At 34.1% G+C, this 14,233-nt stretch overlaps 1 protein-coding gene across 1 annotated transcript in view; it reads right to left on the bottom strand.

Moving 5' to 3' along the window:
* LOC136027456 (probable cytochrome P450 12a5, mitochondrial) overlaps positions 1–14,233 on the bottom strand; it is a 171,729-nt gene that overhangs the window by 9,138 nt on the left and 148,358 nt on the right. Inside the window, exon 2 of the mRNA XM_065704738.1 lies at positions 166–246. The gene's annotated coding sequence lies outside the window, so the exon portion shown is untranslated. The remainder of the gene's footprint in view (positions 1–165; positions 247–14,233) is intronic.

Raw genomic sequence — 14,233 nt, 5'->3', positions numbered from 1 at the left:
AAGCATGTTTTAAATAACGATTTTGTGTCTAAGGGCTTCTTTTTCGTTCTATTTCATTTCAATTTATAGAGCAAGGGTGCCTAAATTGTAATTTAAAAAAGGAATAGTTTTAATTTTTGAAAAAAGGTATTTTATAATTTAAAAATAAACAATGATCTAGCTTACCCCTTTAGGAATCTGATATCCAGAAAGGACAGTATTCTTGGTAGTAAATCGGGCATTCACATTAGCAGCTGGCGACAACCTAATAAAAAGAGCTCATTCTTTACACGTATAAAAATCACAGAAAAACAGAGAAGCTACCTATAAACATTTTGGTGCCTTAAAAACTTTTTTTTTTTTTACTGGTTTAAAATTTCACACAGCTAAACCCTTCAGGCGGAATTTAGCTTCTGGTCGTTTTAGTGATTTAAAAATCCACGCGAAATAATAGAGAAATCAATCGGGGTATTAAAAGGTTGTCACCAAACCTTTTCTAACACGTTTTTGAGGAAAGGTACGATTAGCTTGCAAAAGTGTCACAAACAAAAGCCAAAATTGAAGAACATTTTTAGCCGCAAAATCTTGGAAAAGTATAATGTTATGGACCTCTTGTAATTATATAAATAACAAATTGCTTCAGATAGGTTTTATAGCGAGAAAATGAGGTATTTTTGGTCGTAGGTGTCCAATTGACTCGAAATTATCAAGGATAGTTCCACAAAATCCCTAGTACGATTGGGATCCTCAAATACAAGATGTTAATATAAGGAAATTTAATTCTCCTAAAACAGAGCCCAAAAGAGGATCGCAACATTTTTCAAATCGCCACATAGTGTTCCCACTGGCCTAAAAAACTTTCAGTTTCTGACTGGCGTGAAATTTTGAAGAATCGTTTCATGGAGTAGGAGGAATTTTGTTCGATGAGAACAGGGTGTCCTGCGTGTTCTCTTTTACGCATCGGAAACCATCTCAACCAAGACCAAGAGAGGAGAATCAAGTTCTTTTGAGAATGCTTGTCTCCGGAGGCTGCTTGGTGTTCACTAGACCCAGAAAGTCACAAACGCACATATAAAGAACATCACGGGCCAGCCATGCCTCACCGAAACCATGCGAGGACGTCGATGGAGCTACCAAGGTCACGTACTACGCATGGACGATACCAGAATCCCCAAGGAGTCATTATTTTGGCTTCCCGAAGGCACCCGTCGCAGACGAAAACCCGAAAACACTCAGTCGTACCTTCAACAGTGACCTGCGCCAACTTCATGCCTCCCTACAGCCAGAGTGGGAAGACATTATCGCTGCCGCCAGTTACAGAGACGATTGGAAACTCTTCTTAGACGCCTTGGGTGCCTCTGGAGGCACAACAAGATCTAAGGTCTAAGGTCATCTAGATGAGATAAGCTTCTTTTAAAGCTTACAAGAATCGCTTAACCATAGCTCTAAGGCTACTAAACAGCAGTACTATTTGAAGGCATTCAGTAACGCGTATATATCTCCTAAGGTGTGGTCATTAATAAATGATTGTACCGTGAAAAATTATTGCATCGGGAAGATGAATTCTCTTCCGGTTGAAACGAAGACCTCGGATAGTAATACAGCTGTTAAAGTAAAACTTAACGTTGCTAGTATGCTCAATAATCCCTTCACCAAAATAGACGAAAAGACATCGGAAGAGGCATCCTGAAGTTTAGCACCAAATACTGCAGACTGCAAAAGTTTTCTACCAGCCCCCCCCCTCCTCCCCTCTACTGAGCAATCCACATTCCTCACAAAAGTGTTCTCTGCTGAATTGATGCTTATACTTCATAAACTAAAAAATTGACAGTCAGAAAGAGGTGACGGATCTTTTACGAATTTGCTTAAATTCTATCCTTAATTTGCTTGCACACATAATTAATCTTTTTTGAAGAATGATGTGTTTCCTTCTTGCATGAAGTCCACCCTTGTCATTGCACTGCAAAAAGGCGGAGATTTGAATGACTTGTGCAACTATAGGGCTACATCTATCTGCTTTTGGAAAGAGTATTGAACGTTGTTTGATTGTTGGAATTGTTCATTTTCTTGAAGATAATATTTTTTAGTAAGAGCTAACTCGGGTTTTGCAAAGGCCATTCCACAGAGTAACCTATTTTGGCAGTAACACAGTTTATACATCTTGCTTTGGACAATGACGAAATTTTAGCTACTATTTGTGGATGTGTAAAAGCATTTGATACTATGAGTCAAATTATTTTTAATGAAAAATTGCTAAATTGTGGCGTACATGGTCAGGCTCAGCCAGCAGTATTACCATATTTAAATGTCCGAGTTCATAGTATTGATTGGGGTTGATGTTAAAGCAATGTCTCGAAATCAGTCTAATGAAATTTCAGTTCATTTCAAATAGAAACAAAGCCCTCTTGTGTTTCTATTTTATTAGAATGATATTACAAATTCAATTGTTGGCCCTGGGCTGACCGTGCTCTTCGCTTTTATTTTTTTGCCATTATTTTCTTCTGGAATTAATGAAGTTTCTGTCAAACATAATTTAACTCTTGCATTTGATTGACTAGTAGCCTGGTTTAAGGCAAATAGGCTAGATCTGAATTCTGTAAAAACTAAATTTATTGTATAATTACGTACACCATGGACACTTCCACGTCTCAAGTTGATTAAGTCTTCTGTGTCACGTACAGAGCTATGATGTGTTGATATTATTCATTACCTAGTTGATGCTAGTTGTGTAGTTGACAACTAGTTGATGCTAGTTCTGTAGGTGTGCTAGTTGACTCAAATTTAAGTTGGAAGCCACATATTAATAGTGTAAGGTTAACGCCTGAAATGAACATGGGTGCAATGCACCGAATGGAATTACGAGATTTTGCCTCCGGAAGTTATGCTTTTTACCTATTTTGCTTTTGTTCAATCTTACCTAAATTATTGTCCATTATTTGCGTAAATAATTTCAGATCCCGTTTTTTTCCTCTTCACAGACAACTAAATAAGGCGCATCGAATTTTAAAACGTCTTCTTGCTTCCGGAGAGTCTTTTCTACTAGAAACAGTTTATATTCTTTACTAATTATTCTCCCGGTTGAACTGGCAGTCGCTTTTTTCCTTATTATTTAAAGTTAAGCATAATCTCCTGACACTGCCTAGCTATTTCTGTTCTTTTGATGTGTTCCCAGTTGCTGTGCCACCTACATGAAATTTAAAGAAATGAGTTAAAATCCTTTATTTTGGACTATTATGAGTTATTTTACTTATTTATTTTTATTTTTTATCATCAGTTTTATTTTGTTTTTGGGTCCTGATTTCACTCTTTTTGCCCCCAAGCTGGTTGAATAAAAATCATTTTTCTTACAGCGTAAGGTGAGGTGTCTGCTGTAGCGTGGTGAATACTTAATATTAGGCCTATTATTTTTTCTTTATTTTTTTCACGTCATTCTATGATTGATTATCCTTTTATTTCGTTATTTATTTATTTCTTTATGTTTCTTTATTTCTTTATATTTCATTATATTTCTTCCCTCAATCCCAAGGTCAAGGTCATAAGAAAAACCCAGAGGAATGAGCTTGTCTCTCTGCCAGAGTTTTGAATAATTAGTATGCTATATATATATATATATATATATATATATATCTATATATATAAAAATAAGTTGTCTGTGGATCTGTGGATGGATCAGGTGACGTCACCTGAAAAAACTGGATCAGGTGACGTCAAAACTGAAAAAACTAAAAAAAGGCAAAAACTACAAAAAAAACTAAAAACTAATAAAAAAAATAAAAAAGCTAAAAAACTAAAAAAACTAAAAAAAGGCAAAAACTACAAAAAAAACTAAAAACTAATAAAAAAGCTAAAAAACTAAAAAAACTAAAAAAAGGCAAAAACTAAAAAAAAGCTAAAAACAAATAAAAAAAATAAAAAAGCTAAAAAACTAAAAAAACTAAAAAAACTAAAAAAAAGGTAAAAAACTAAAAAAACTAAAAACTAAAAAAAACTAAAAAAAAAGGAAAAAACTGAAAAATAAGCTAAAATAAAGGTAAAAACCAATAAAAAACTAAAAAAAAAACTGAAAAAACTAAAAAAAGGCAAAAACTACAAAAAAAAACTAAAAACTAATAAAAAAAGTAAAAAAGCTAAAAAACTAAAAAAACTAAAAAAACTAAAAAAAGGTAAAAAACTAAAAAAAATAAAAAATAAAAAAAAAAATAAAAAAAGGAAAAAACTAAAAAAACTAAAAAAAAGGAAAAAACTACAAAAAAAACTAAAAACTAATAAAAAAATAAAAAAGCTAAAAAACTAAAAAAACTAAAAAAACTAAAAAAAGGTAAAAAACTAAAAAACTAAAAACTAAAAAAAACTAAAAAAAAGGAAAAAACTGAAAAATAAGCTAAAATAAAGGTAAAAACCAATAAAAAACTAAAAAAAAACTGAAAAAACTAAAAAAAGGCAAAAACTACAAAAAAAAACTAAAAACTAATAAAAAAAGTAAAAAAGCTAAAAAACTAAAAAAACTAAAAAAACTAAAAAAAGGTAAAAAACTAAAAAAAATAAAAAATAAAAAAAAACTAAAAAAAAGGAAAAAACTGAAAAATAAGCTAAAATAAAGGTAAAAACCAATAAAAAACTAAAAAGAAAAAAAGGAAAAAACTAAAAAAAATTTTCATCTAAAAAACTAAAAAAAAATAAAAAAGGTAAAAACTAGATTAAAGTAATTCGAAAAAAGAAAAATGGTAAAAAACTAAAAAAAAACTAAAAAGAAAAAACTAAAAAAAAATTAAAAATTGAAAAAATAAAAAAAAAAAAACCCAAAAAGAAAAAACATAAAAAAATAAAAAAGATAAAAAACTAAAAAAAACTAAAAAAGCTAAAAAACTAAAAAAAAAGAAAAAACTAAACAAACTGGGAATTGCACAAATATTTCAATATATTTTGACAATATATATAAAAATAAGTTGTCTGTCCATTACGCCAGATTATATCTTCTATATATATAAAAGAAAACAAACTAGAATGTAAAAACTGGAAATTGCATAAATATTTCGAAATATTTTGACAATAGGTTAAAGTAATTCGAAAAAACAAAAATGGTAAAAAACTAAAAACAAAACTAAAAAGAAAAAACTAAAAAAAAACTAAATAAAAAATTAAAAAAAGAAAAAAACTTAAAAAGGAAAAATGTAAAAAAAATAAAAAGGTAAAAAACTAAAAAGAAAAAAAAACTAAAAAAAACCTAAACAGCTAAAAAAAAAGAAAAAACTAAAAAAACTGGGAATTCCACAAATGTTTCAATATATTTTGACAAAAGATTAAGGTAATTCGAAAACCTTAAAACAGATACCCAAAATTTTGAGGTTTATTATCAATAAAAAGAAGAAACTTAAAAAAGAAAAACTAAAAAAGAAAAAAATAAGAAAAGAAAAAACTATAAAAGAAAAAAAACTGAAATGAAACTGTATCTATATATCTATATAAATGACGACCAGGACACTCTAAGAGAAATTACAGACTGGGATACCGGGACACAAATGACGACCGGGACACAGGGAATATAAATGACGACCTGGACACAGGGATACAACTCCAACGGGGACGCCGGGGGCACAGGGGGATATATAGATGACGACGGGGACACAGGGAATGTTCGATTAGCAATCACCATCAACAAAGCTCAAGGGCAATCGTTAGAAAAATGCGGTATAGATATGAATACGAATTGTTTTCCCATGGACAATTATTATGTTGCATGTTCAAGAGTTGGTAAACCTGACAATCTATTTATATGGACAGACAATAGGACAGCGAAGAATGTTGTATATTCGCAAGTTTTACGTAGTTAAATATATATCTATATATATAAAAATAAGTTGTCTGTGTGTGGATCTGTGGATCAGGTGACGTCATGTTTGTCCGCATATGACGTCTGAATTATTTCACACTAATACAAAAGAAGAAAAAAACTAAAAAAGGTAAAAACTACAAAAAAAACTAAAAAGAAAAAAACTAAAAAAGCTGAAAAACTAAAAAAAACTAAAAAAAGGTAAAAATCTAATAACTAAAAAAAAACTGAAAAAAATAAAAAAAGGCAAAAACTACAAAAAAAATAAAAACTAATAAAAAATAAAAAAGCTAAAAAACTAAAAAAACTAAAAAAAAACTAAAAAAAGGTAAAAAACTAAAAAAAAACTAAAAACTAAAAAAGAAAAAAACTAAAAAAAAGGAAAAAACTGAAAAATAAAAGAGAAAAAGAAAACTAAAAAAATATGAATAAATATATATAATGACGACCAGGACATAAGTAAAAAAAAAACTAAAAAAACTAAAAAAATGGTAAAAACTACAAAAAAACTAAAAACTAATAAAAAAACTAAAAAATCTAAAAATCTAAATAAACTAAAAAAGAAAAAAAAGAAAAAAGGAAAAAAATAAAGGAGAAAAACAAAACTAAAAAACGAATGTATATACAGACCGGGACACCGGGATACAAATGACGACCGGGACACAGGGAATATAAATGACGACCGGGACACAGGGACACAACTACAATGGGGACGCCGGGGGGCACAGGGGGATATAAATGACGACCGGGACACCGGGACACAAGGAATATAAATGACGCCTGGGACACTCAAAGAGAAATCACAGACTGGAACACCGGGACACAAATGACGACCGGGACACAGGGAATATAAATGACGACCGGGACACAGGGACATAACTACAAAGGGGACGCCGGGGTGCACAGGGGGATATATAAATGACGATGGCGACTCAGGGAATGGTCGATTAGCAATCACCATCAACAAAGCTCAAGGGCAATCATTAGAATCATGAGGTATAGATCTGAATACGGATTGTTTTCCCATGGACCATTATATGTTGCATGTTCAAGAGTCGGTAAACCTGAAAATCTATTTATATGCACAGACAATGGGACAGCAAAGAATGTTGTATATTCGCAAGTTTTACGTAGTTAAAAACATATATATATATATATATATATATATATATATATATATATATATATATATATATATATATATATATATATATATATATATATATATATATATATCTATATCTATCTATATTCACAGGTGGGACATAGGGACACAACTACAATGGCGCGTAACTAATATGGCGCGTAACGACTTACGCGCGCGGGGGGGCTTGGGGGGGCGCGTATATATATACTAGCTGTTGGGGTGGCGCTTCGCGCCACCCCAACACCTAGTTGGTGGGGGCGCTTCGCGCCCCCCCAAGCCCCCCCGCGCGCGTAAGTCGTTACGCGCCATATTAGTTACGCGCCATTGTAGTTGTGTCCCTGTGTCCCACCTGTGAATATAGATAGATTTATATATGTGTTTCAAACTACGTAAAAATTGCGAATATACAACATTCTTGGCTTTCCCATTGTCTGTCCATATACAAAGCCGTATGTACTAATAATGACGTCATATGCAAACGCTCTTTTTACAAACAAACAAACATGCATACACACAACTCGTTTTTATATAGATAGATAGATAGATAGATACAATACAAATTAACTACGTAAAACTTGAGAATATACAACAGTCTTCGCTGTCCCATTGTCTGTGCGTATAAATAGATTGTCAGGTTTACCGACCCTCAAAGATGCAACATACAATTGTACATTGGTAAAGCAATCTGTATTAAGATCTATACCGCATTTTTCTAGTGATTGCCCTTGAGCTTTGTTGATGGTGGTTGCAAATGCTAATCGAATTGGGAATTGCAATCTTTTAAATTGAAAAAGCAGATCCGTTGGAATCATGGGAATGCGAGGAATAAGAACAGCCTCACCCTCATAAGGCCCTGTCAAGATTGTGGCCTCTATTAGGTTTTCCATTGTTTACATGCAACGTACAATTGTCCATGGGAAAAACAATCAGTATTAAGATCTATACCACATTTTTCTAATGATTGACCTTGAGCTTTGTTAATGGTGATTGCAAATGCTAATCGAATTGGGAATTGCAATCTTTTAAATTGAAAAGGCAGATCCGTTGGAATCATGGGAATGCGAGGAATAAGAACAGCCTCACCCTCAAAAGGCCCTGTCAAGATTGTGGCCTCTATTAGGTTTTCCATTGTTTTTTTTACGGCAAGTCGAGTGCCATTGCAAAGCTTTGGTGGGTTTATATTTCTTAAAAGTATTATTGGTACGCCTATTTTTAGTTGTAGCACGTGTGGTGGAAACCCTGAAAGATCTATGGAATTTAAAAATTCAGATGGATAATTAACCGCTTCATTTGGTTCCAAAACTGTGTCGACTGACTTGTAAAGGACTGCCTGGTCTCGAATCTTGGTCAAAACAATATTGTTGATTTCGTGGACGTCTATATTTTTGGGTGCGAGAATCGCTCTTTCACTTAGCCATTTATCATTTTTATAATTTTTTAGAATATTCGGAAATACTTTTTCAATCAATTCATTTTTGGACGTCACTAAATTACAGAAATCAGCAGGTAGTTGTATACGTCCTGAAATTGAGTCTACTGGGAGCTTTCCGTTTCCCATTGCCAGCAATTGATCTGAAAATGTTTGACCAGAATCATCGTTTTGCAATTGGACACGCATATTTGTAGTTAATTTTAATGTTTTTACGTGTGCCCATAAATTAGAATTTTTCAGGCAAGCATTCATTTCGTCTGCAGGAGTTGATCTAGGTATTATAGGTAATGTTTGCCTGAAATCTCCCGCAAGCAATATTAAGGTGCTGCCAAAGGGTTTCGACTTCCCTCGCAAATCTTTCAAGCATTGATCCAGAGCCTCGAGCGATTTTTTGTGTGCCATTGTGCACTCATCCCAAATAATAAGTTTGCATTGCTGCAATACTTTACCCATCCCAGATGATTTGGAAATATTGCACGTGGGAGTTTCTGTAGAATGCAAGTTCAGAGGCAATTTCAAAGCGGAATGAGCAGTTCTTCCACCAGGCAGCAATGTTGCGGCTATTCCGGACGACGCAATTGCCAACGCTATATCATTTTTTGATCGAATTGATGCCAGAATCAGTTTTATCACAAACGTTTTACCAGTACCTCCTGGCGCATCCAAAAAGAAAATTTCTCCAACGTTGTTATCGACACAATGCATTATCGTATCATAAATGTCTTTTTGTTCCGACGTTAACTTGGAAATGTTATTTTGTACATACGACAATAGATCACTCGTACTGTAACTTTGTTCACGATCCAATTCTACACATGTCGAAACAGCAGCGATACGGTTAGGAGAAGGCATTCCCAAATCCTGAAGAGGTTTGTTTGCCATACTTACGCACAAATCTTCTATAACAACTAAAGTGTAGTTATAAATTTCTGATGTAAAATCAAAAGTCATATCTGACGTCTCTAACTGTTTTCGATGGAGTATATCTTCGGACATATTTGACTTATATTTTTCCCATAACTCTGTAGGAGCTGATGGAGAGCAAGTTGCTAAAATGATGCCAAACAATGCACGAATTTGACTTGGGGTTGACGTTTCGCACGCGTCATTGATGCAGTTATCCCAGTGTTGGTCATTCTCCAATAAATTCAGAGCTTGGCATGCACTACGGTAAGTGTCATGTATAGTACCATTTACAGTCCTCAAATACTCAAAGGATGTCGGACCGGGTACATTCACCAAAAGCAGGCGTAGAAAGAAGCATTCATGTTGATTGGGGTGAACGGTGTAGAGTCTTCCTATCGTGGTATCTTTGAAGATGGTAGGCTGGTCGTCGACTGACTTACCCTGTTTTCGACGTTCAAATACTTTATTTTTAGTATTCCACGTGTAATACGAAGGCACTTCAGTATACAGCAGTTTTTTTGCAAAAGAATCATTTTTGCAAAGCGAAAAAAAAGCTGTTAATGTTGTATCCGGTGGATTCAGGACTCTTTGTTGCACGTTGGTTTCCGTGAAATAAACACGTTGACCATTCTGTAAATGTACCGCTAAGTGAACAACAGCTGGACTACGTTCATGTATCGGAAATGAAAGAATTCGCCAAACAGCTTCATTACTGCTTATGTATCTTCCAGCCTGATATTCTACGATTTCATCGAAATCTTTGATTTCGGGCTGCAAGCCAAAAACTGCAATGTCACTGCCTTTGTTGACGTATTTACATATGTATTTGATTGCCTTTACGGAGTTACAGTATTCAACGTTTATGTGTGCATTAAATGTTTTTGATAATAATGGGGAATATGGAACAACCCACTAGTTATCTACTTCGATGGTGGTACCGTTACGCTTCTTTATTATTGCTGTTTTACCGCCATCTTCAGTAGATCTTCTTCTATATTGTGGGTAACCATCATTGCCAGTAATTGTTTTGGGTACTAAAAGTCGAGGATATTGCTTTGTGCACCTTCCTTTGGCCATGCATGGTGAATTTTCGTTCAGTGCACCGCAAGGTCCATGTATCATATTTTTTACAATAATATCATGTAACCCCTTATCGACATTTTTATCAGGTATTTCAGCGGAAATCACATCATCAATTTCGTTCGAAGTAATTCTTTTATGTAGCCAGATTAGTATATGTGCGTGTGGCAAACCTCGTTTTTGCCATTCCACTGAGTACATCCAGCATCGCACTGACCCAAACACTTCATGTTTTACAAGGTAGTTTATCAGTGATTTCAACTTTTGCCGGAAGACACGTGCCGTAATGTCATGCCTATGAACCGCCGATTGTCCTTGAAGTAAAAGCTGCAGTATCTCGTCCCAAGATTGATTACATGTAAATGTAATAAATAAATCTGGACGACCATAGAGACGAACATACGCAATAGTATCTTGAGCATATTTATGCATATGACGGGGACTGCCAGCATATGACGAAGGTAAAATTGTTAATCTTCCAACGTTTGTGGTATTACCGTCATTTATAACTGCATCTCGCAAATGAATGTATTGTTCAGAGCGGAGCTTGGTCTGATTCAGGCTGATATATAGCAAACGTTCTGATTCAATTTTAGCATACATATCCACGACGAATTGGTGAAACAATTCACGGCATTTTAAAATATAATTTTCTTCATCCTGCCGAATCATTAGTCTATAGGAATAATAATGCATTGCACTGCATTTCTTATTCATTTCTTTGTTAGTGGCTGGATTCATCAATTTAATATTAAAGTGATAGCCGTCGGCTCCATCCCAAAAAATGATAGGATATTGTAGGGCATCGTAACATCGATGAGTTTCAGCAATTCTTAACAACTGAGCGTTTCGCTTATGAAGAATAATATCTCGAGGTAAAAACTGATCACCGACCATAACGATTACCACTTCGTCGATAGTCGGAGCATTGTATCTACGCACATGTTGGCCAGGAGGCGTTTTGTCAGCGGAAATAACAATTTTATGCGTATCAGTAGGCATCAAATCGATGGCTGTTTTGAACAGACGCACTAAATTATTATTTTCGAGGAAAAGATGTTGCAATTGGGAAACGATTGTCCTTTCAATGTTGGGAGAAATTTCGCAACGTGCATTCAATTCAGAATTTCTATCACTGATGAAGTGCAATTGTAAAAATTTATGATTCTCGCCTGAGAATTGTAGAAGGGACCCTGCTTTATGATAAATTTGCCCTTTTACTTTGAAAGTAGACATAAATTGATCTGGATTTTCGATTTGGGCTCCAAACGACGTCATTTGGAAACATGAGTTGTATTGTCTGATTTTTGACAAAAAACGCTTAGATTCTGACGTAGTTCCAGTAAGGAAAGTCTTCAATGGCTCTGGTGGTGCAGCCAATAGAGGAAGTTTAACTTTTCCTGAGGCGCAACACATTCCCATTGTTTCACCATTGAATTTCAAGGCTTTGCAATAGGGACAAATTTTAGACATTGTCCCGATTTGAACACATCTACTCAAGCTATAATCATCGACTGGGTTGTACCTGAATGCCAGGCGATAACTTTCAGGTTGCTCTGATTCCTCGGCACGCTTTCTTTTTTTACTTTCTCTATCAGCAGCAAGCCTGCTTCCGCGTTGCTCTGGTAGTTCCTCGGCACGCTTTCTGTTCTTTCTTTCTCTATCAGCCTCAAGCCTGTTTCCTTGCTGTTCTTTTGATTCCTCGGCACGCTTTCTGTTCTTTCTTTCACTATCAGCCTCAAACCTGTTTCCTTGCTGTTCTTTTGATTCCTCGGCACGCTTTCTGTTCTTTCTTTCTCTATCAGCCTCAAGCCTGTTTCCCTGCTGTTCTTTTGATTCCTCGGCACGCCTTCTTTTTTCACTTTCTCTTTTAGCAGCAAGTCTGCTTTCGCGTTGCTCTGGTAGTTCCTCGGCACGCTTTCTTTTCTGACTTTCTCTATCAGCAGCAAGTTTTTTGGCATAGACTCTTTGAGCATCTTCATCAGTCATTGTAAACTTAAACATTAATAGATTTCTACGTGAACATATGTCTTATATATCTTGAATGACGTCACCGTCAAAGCAAAAATGACGACAACTAATTTCATGACGTCAGCCGACACAGAAACATGACGTCACCTGACAACTAATTTCATGACGTCAGCCGACACAGAAACATGACGTCACCTGATCCACAGACAGACAGACAGACAACTTATTTTTATATATATAGATATATATATATATATATATATATATATATATATATATATATATATATATATATATATATATATATATACTAGCTGTTGGGGTGGCGCTTCGCGCCACCCCAACACCTAGTTGGTGGGGGCGCTTCGCCCCCCCCCCCCGCGCCCCCCCGCGCGCGTAAGTCGTTACGCGCCATATTAGTTACGCGCCATTGTAGTTGTGTCCCTATGTCCCACCTGTGAATATAGATATATATATATATATATATATATATATATATATATATATATATATATATATATATATATATATATATATATATATATATATATGTTTTTAACTACGTAAAACTTGCGAATATACAACATTCTTTGCTGTCCCATTGTCTGTGCATATAAATAGATTGTCAGGTTTACCGACTCTTGAACATGCAACATATAATGGTCCATGGGAAAACAATCCGTATTCAGATCTATACCTCATGATTCTAATGATTGCCCTTGAGCTTTGTTGATGGTGATTGCTAATCGACCATTCCCTGAGTCGCCATCGTCATTTATATATCCCCCTGTGCACCCCGGCGTCCCCTTTGTAGTATGTCCCTGTGTCCCGGTCGTCATTTATATTCCCTGTGTCCCGTCGTCATTTGTGTCCGGTGTTCCAGTCTGTGATTTCTCTTTGAGTGTCCCGGGCGTCATTTATATTCCTTGTGTCTCGGTGTCCCGGTCGTCATTTATATCCCCCTGTGCCCCCCGGCGTCCCCATTGTAGTTGTGTCCCTGTGTCCCGGTCGTCATTTATATTCCCTGTGTCCCGGTCGTCATTTGTATCCCGGTGTCCCGGTCTGTATATACATTCGTTTTTTAGTTTTGTTTTTCTCCTTTATTTTTTTCCTTTTTTCTTTTTTTTCTTTTTTAGTTTATTTAGATTTTTAGATTTTTTAGTTTTTTTATTAGTTTTTAGTTTTTTTGTAGTTTTTACCATTTTTTTAGTTTTTTAGTTTTTTTTTTACTTATGTCCTGGTCGTCATTTATACTCCCTGTGTCCCGGTCGTCATTTGTGTCTCGGTGCTTGTTGATTGCTAATTTATATTATATTTATATTATATTTTTTATATTATTAATATTTTTTTAGTTTTCTTTTTCTCTTATTTTTCAGTTATTTCCTTTTTTTTAGTTTTTTCTTTTTTAGTTTTTAGTTTTTTTTTTGTTTTTTACCTTTTTTTAGTTTTTTTAGTTTTTTTAGTTTTTTAGCTTTTTTAGTTTTTTTATTAGTTTTTAGTTTTTTTTTAGTTTTTGCCTTTTTTTTAGTTTTTTCAGTTTTTTTTAGTTTTTAGTTTTTTACCTTTTTTTAGTTTTTTTTAGTTTTTTAGCTTTTTTAGTTTTTTTTCTTTTTAGTTTTTTTTGTAGTTTTTACCTTTTTTAGTTTTTTTTCTTCTTTTGTATTAGTGTGAAATAATTCAGACGTCATATGCGGACAAACACGACGTCACTCGACAGACAGACAGACAGACATAACCCACAAACAACTTATTTTTATATATATTTATTCATATTTTTTTAGTTTTCTTTTTCTCTTTTATTTTTCAGTTTTTTCCTTTTTTTTCTTTTTTTTCTTTTTTAGTTTTTAGTTTTTTTTAGTTTTTTACCTTTTTTTAGTTTTTTTTATTT

The sequence above is a fragment of the Artemia franciscana genome, chromosome 5 (genome assembly GCF_032884065.1).
Source record: "Artemia franciscana chromosome 5, ASM3288406v1, whole genome shotgun sequence".
Taxonomy (NCBI): domain Eukaryota; kingdom Metazoa; phylum Arthropoda; class Branchiopoda; order Anostraca; family Artemiidae; genus Artemia; species Artemia franciscana.
This window is presented reverse-complemented; position numbering and strand designations above follow the sequence as displayed.